The 6,275-nt window shown below is 35.7% G+C and overlaps 1 protein-coding gene and 2 non-coding genes across 3 annotated transcripts in view; 2 read left to right on the forward strand and 1 right to left on the reverse strand.

The window, feature by feature from the left end:
• LOC115874833 (proton-coupled amino acid transporter-like protein CG1139) overlaps positions 1-2,474 on the reverse strand; it is a 91,684-nt gene extending 89,210 nt beyond the window's left edge. The window contains exon 1 of the mRNA XM_030890143.1: positions 2,342-2,474. The gene's annotated coding sequence lies outside the window, so the exon portion shown is untranslated. The remainder of the gene's footprint in view (positions 1-2,341) is intronic.
• A 358-nt stretch (positions 2,475-2,832) lies between these two features.
• LOC115874835 lies at positions 2,833-2,994 on the forward strand. Its single transcript, XR_004048911.1, has one exon. It is a non-coding gene; the product is annotated as a U1 spliceosomal RNA (small nuclear RNA).
• Positions 2,995-5,962: 2,968 nt separating this feature from the next.
• Positions 5,963-6,124, forward strand: LOC115874837. Its single transcript, XR_004048913.1, has one exon. It is a non-coding gene; the product is annotated as a U1 spliceosomal RNA (small nuclear RNA).
• The last annotated feature ends 151 nt before the right edge of the window (positions 6,125-6,275 follow it).

The following is a 6,275-nucleotide window of genomic DNA, read 5'->3' on the forward strand; positions in this document are numbered from 1 at the left end:
CATTTCTAAATGTCGTACCAATTGCTGATAATCTCCCTGTTCCGATGGTGACAATGTCTGCAGGATATCAGTCGCATCTCCTCGCAGTGCAACAGTCAAAGCGGTAGCCTTTTCAGCGATTGTCCATCCGTTCGCTCTCGCAGCGGCCTCAAACTGGCAAAAATAATTGGCCCAAGCGGTTTTTCCGTCAAACTGTGGAGGCTTAATAACTGACTTTGAGATATACTTATTTTCGACTAGTTTCGGTGCCTCCGATGTTTCTTGACATTTTGGTGAATTGGCCTTTTCTATTTCTTGTTTTAAAATTTCGATTTTTCTATTTACATCTTCCTCAATCTCTGTTATTTTATCTTGTGTATCTTTTATCTTTTCTTCTAATTCCTGTATTTTATTATTAAAGCTGGCCTGTATATCTTTAGAATTTTCTGCGATCTTATCTTCTAAAATATTAATTAAATCCTGGGAATTTTTCATCATTTTATCACTGATTTTATCTTCTAAATTATTCAAATTGCCGTTTTAAATTGTCTTGCAATTCTCGGGAATTTTCTGTAATTTGTCATTCAAACTGTCTTCTAATTTTTGAGAGTTTTCCGTCATTTTATCTTCTAATTTTTGTAGGCACGAGTCAAGGTCACCTTCGAACTCAAAAGCAAAATGTGTCCGGATCCTCGCCTTCCTCCCTCAAAACGTCTCTCAGTCTGGTTTGCAAAATACTTTTCTTTCCATCTGTCTCGCACTCTCTCTCTTCCAATATGGATTTCAGTTCGGACACTTTCAAGTCTTTCAACAATTTCTTCGGAGCCATTGTTAGTCTTTTTATTTTTCTTATCACACACGCCACACCTGACACCATTTGTTACGTTTTTCGTCGGTTCCGTGTGGATAGAAAGTCACAATTTATTTAAACACTATTTATTTAACACTAATGAACAAAAATAATAACGATAAAGACTTATAGAACTATTTACAAACGATTTATAACTAAGAATTTATTTTGAATTTTAGCGCGTCAACTGTATATTTATAACTGCCCCCTGTAGGCCACGGCCGCCGGCTTTATACCGGCAGGTAAAGAACTCTAGAATTGTCCATAGATCGTTAGGTGCGTAGAGAAGGTTTTCGAATGTTCTCGTATGTACTCGTCCATTCCAGTGGGACTCGATTCTTCTCGAACGAATGAATCATTGCGGTGTCTATGCGATGTTAAGGTCATCCGAGGGCGGGCCATATTGTGAGGTTAGGTCGAGTCCACACCGGCCCGCAACAATAATATATAAATATAAAATCCAATAGTTCACGTGATGACTCGAATCAAATGGTCTGTGGTACCTTTTAAAAAATGGCGGATAAGCAAAACGGTTCATCGTTCATTAACTGAATCTTCGTTAAAAAAAATCTTAAATACCACAGAAGATGAAAAAAAAACTAGAAAACTTAAATTAAACGTCGAACATTATAAAAAATTAAACGATAACATTAGATGTTTGATAAAAATAAGACGCCTGGGCATCTAGTAATTTTAGTTGTTTCATTTATTTATAGTTTGTTACGTGATAAACATAAAGTGTAAAATAATAAGTGAAAAAAGTTATTGCTTTTCAAAAAATTAAGAGGCATCTTATTTAAAACTTTTCTAGTTGGTATTTCAATTCCAACAATTGAATTTTTCACCCGGTATAATAATTATATTTTTTTAGCAACAATGTGTCACATCGATAGCTCTATTCTCTGTCCTCCCTTTGTATTAACTACAGCCTACCTAAGCTTGAAAAAATACGAATGCCGTAGGTCGGTAACCTTTGAACTTGGCACACAGCTAGTTACAGAACATTCCTAGCCACAATTTATCTAACTTATCCAATTAACTGATGCTTCGCAATTGTCGTTAATATCTACGTATCCATTAATAAGATTAGGGCTTGATATAACATTTTCGTCTATTACAATTCGACCTTGTTTTATAGGCGTACACACATGTGTGTAATATAGATGACGATGCTCAACTAGATCAATTTGAATTAATAGTATTCAAACACGAGCTGCTGAGAAAAGCTTATTGCAATGATGTATATGTAACATTAAATACTTGACGTTGTTTTTGATTTATTTAAAACGGTAGTTACGTAAACGCCTGTCTGACTAACCAATCAGATTATCAATTTATTGATCTTCTTGACAGAAGTTTAAAAACCAAAACAATCAAGATACGAGATTTTGTTTTATTTAGCAACTAGAATCTATACTAAAATGACTACATTTAAGCTTTTGCTGCATGCTGGTGGTGTTTTTCTAAGGCATCAAGTGCGACATCTATCACGGGCCCAAGTCCGTCACTTACCGGCAAATATTTAGTCAAGACATTTTCCTCTCAATTGACAACCGAGGAAAAAGTGTGCTGAATTTAGACACACCTTCGTATGCTAAAATAAACGCCGCAATGACGTCGACTATTCGCCATTTTTTCAAACGACTCACGAAACAGACGAAAAGTGGCCCCTCGTTCGTAAAAATTTGCGTTCCTTCAACGATCGGCACGCCATCTATCAACCTTGCATCAAAACCCGAATAGATATCTATAACTCGCCTGCTCGAAGGACCATAAAAATTGTCGTTTATTTAAGAAACAGTCACTGGTCTTCCATTAACTTAACTCTAACTTACGTAATATTATCACTAAACAAACGAATTTTACGTAAATCCTTATGAAACGAGGGTAAATCGTGAAACTTAAGTTGCAGAGGGTATCGGTAGGTGTCGCTAGGGGCCTGCAACTCGCCGTCAGTAAGTTAGACCTCCAATTGAAGACGAAAATGGAGACGGCCGAAAAGCATACTTACCTGGCGTAGAGGTTACCGTGATCAATAAGGCGGTTCCTCCAGGGTGAGGCCCTCCCATTGCACTACGGCTGGGCTGACCCCTGCGATTATCCCTAATGCGGATAACTCGGGCGCGTAATTTTTGGTAGTCGGGACTGCGTACGCGCTGTCCCGGATAAGACAAATTAAAATTAAATTCTTCTACTTCTACATAAATCTCCTAACTCCTAATGCGTAGAGAGTAGACATAGAAAGTCCTAATGTCTGTGTAAGGACGTGTAATCACTGTAATCAGTAAGGATTGAGTGAATTGAGTAGAGGTGGGTTGTGAAATCGCAGTCCGCTACTTTGTCACAGCTCCACCAACGTCGCAGTATGTGACTGCTCCAGTTACAAGAAAATCGCAGTGACATTTCGGAGCAGTTTACAAGTTTAGGACATCTGCGCTCGTGAGTAGCAATAGGAGCAATAGCAGACAATAGTGTAAATTCTGAAACTGCTCCTAGCCCCGTCGCCCGGTCAGACTGTTCCAGTCACAGTCGTCGCAGGTCGCAGTCGACTGGAGCATAGTATATTGAGTATATTCTGTGGACTGGAGCTGTTGGGAGTTTGGGAACAGGAAACGTAGCAGCGTTCGCTTTTTCTTTCATGAATCTAAATAAGATATTTATGTATTATATATTAATCACAAACAGATGTTTTTGACAAAGGTAATTTTAATTTGTTAGTATGTTTATTTGTTAGTTAATTTGGTATGTATCTGTGTTTTGTTGTATATCCTAAATCTTTTATTTGATCTTATACATTCATGTAAGTTTTATTATTTATATCTATTTTTAAGGTCTGATGATGGCTAAATAGTCGAAACCGGTCACTAATAAAGAATTTTTTGACAGTTTCGACTTTGAATTGAATATAACATTAAGTTTTTACCATGGGCCACCACTATGTGAAAATGAACAGACTCTTTAAGATATTTATAGCAAAGTGCTTGGTACTTAGAAACCAGTTAGAAACACTCAAATTCTTCTGAATGGACTAAAAAAATATAGCAACATCTATCAAACTAAGACAAAAGAAAAATCAATATATTCATTTTCGTAATAGACGTAATATCTGAAATATATTCCTATAGTATAGTATCGTACAGCCGCGATTTTAAAGAGCTCTAGGGGCCCGTAGTTCGGAAAAGTTCGAATCTTGTTCGTAAGGGTCCGGGAGGCTTGCTTACCCCGATTGCACAGACGTTAAAATCGCCACTACTGATCTAAATAAAAAACGGCGTCCAGTTGGCTTGGAAATGACAATCGATAATATTCCCCATAAATTTTACATATAAAATGCCAGCAATCTTCATCTCATAGCTATCGCTGACGCCGTTTTTTTCGATCATACGATATAAATAAATAAAAACTAAACGATGATGTTGCCTATCATAATCACACCAGTCCTGTACTTTTTTAAGTAAATGAACGAACGGTGCCGAACACCGAGTGCGATTTTTCGGAGCAATTAACCTATAAAACTACATTTTTAATTTATAGGTTAATTGCTCCGAAAAATCGCTGCTACTTGTCACAGTGCTTTTATTGGAGCAGTCGCAGAGCGTAGCAGCTCCACAAAAATCGCAGACTGGCCCACCTCTAGAATTGAGTCTTTCCCCATGCTTCGTCCTTCCCCGTTATTTTCCGATTGAAAATTGACGTAGTTCAGGTAGGACAGGAGCTTCTTTTCATTCTTCTCTATTTTGTTTGTAATCCCTTGTGTAAACCCAATTTTCCAGGGAATGGCATTTTTTACTACACTCCTAATTGTTAGTAAATCTGGTAAATCTCACTAGGTCAAAACTACTTTTAGTAATTATTCACTAAAACTAAATTACCTAAAATTAGTTTAATTACTAATATTTTACAATAAAGTTTAATGTTTTTGGTTTAACTTATTACGATTTACAAAGCTTAATCACCTTTAAAAAAATAACGCCTTGGCAGTTGCAAGGTTATAACTTACAACCTTAGTTTATAATAAAATACTATTATACATATAATAATAATAATAAAAACCATAATCACTATAATCAACCTGCAGCATGGTTCAGCTAGCTCTGGACTCTGGACGTTGCCAGTTAATTATATTATCGTCCACAGCCTTTATAATATGCTACACACTTAAAAGCAATGAGTTATTATCTGATTACCATGTTACAAACTTTAATTACTTAGGTTTTATTGTACCTTCATAAAAGCATTATTTTATGACATAAACATAAAAAGTAAAATTATTAATTTTAACCATACATAGAATTAAATGCTAAAGTAAAAAGAAAATACAGTAAACGAAAAAGTTTTATGATTAAGCGGGCTGTGACTTAGACGGTGGAAATACAATAACTCTAAAGTACATAAGAATTCTTTCTAATTTCTAAGTCATAGAAAACATGCTTTATCATAAAACTGCTTGATCATATTGTACGATGGTTCTGTTGGTAAAATAGCTACGATGAATAAATATAAATACATCTAATATAATAACTTAATAACTAGCAACAATGATATATAAGTCTGCCAAACGAATCAGGAAAGATTTCGACATCGCATTCAAAAATGACGGAAAATACAATTTTCTTGTGCATTAAAATGACAGGTCACCTCATTGAACAGACTATACAAAGATTATATTACATTATATAATATGACATGTTTGGATAATTATCATAAGCAATTGGAATTATTCCCCGTGTTTTCACACTTAGGAATAAACCCTTTGATTATACAAAAAATGTTCAAATTGTAAAAAGTGTATACGTACCTACATATATTGGTTAAAGGATATTGCGGTAAAAGAAAAAAATACTATCAAAAAATAAATATTTTTTATTTGTGACATTATTTACAGCAACACATCAAAAATTATAGATAATATGTTAATAATATAATAATATACTAAATAGAACAATTCGCAGCGTTCTGTATGCAACCATAGATTTATGAAGTTTGGTTTTATGCAACCGAACAAAAACAACAACCTTTCTTTAAACATCTAATGCTAATTTAACAGATGCCTAATAGATGTCGCCAAACGTTAAAACTAACTACACCTTTATTGTGGCGCAAAATGAAGCCAAATTACGACGCCCTGTTTGCATACTTACTTGGCGTAGGGGTTACCGTGATCATGAAGGCGGTTCCCCCAGGGCGAGGGCCCTCCATTGCACTGAGGTTGGCTTGACCCCTGCGATTATCCCTAATGCGGATAACTCGGGCGCGCAATTTTTGGTAGTCGGGACTGCGTCCGCGCTGTCCCGGTAAAGTTTAATTCAAAATAAAATCATAAAGTACCTGTGACACATAATTAAAGTGTTTGTTTATCTGTCACAGTCATTTTGACAGTATCAAATGTAAAATTCATAGCGAGGCCAGTGTTGTGAGAGGTGTTGTTAAATTAGCGGTTATTCCC

The sequence above is a fragment of the Sitophilus oryzae genome, unplaced genomic scaffold (assembly GCF_002938485.1).
Source record: "Sitophilus oryzae breed Bouriz unplaced genomic scaffold, Soryzae_2.0 scaffold_1297_pilon_pilon, whole genome shotgun sequence".
NCBI lineage: Eukaryota > Metazoa > Arthropoda > Insecta > Coleoptera > Curculionidae > Sitophilus > Sitophilus oryzae.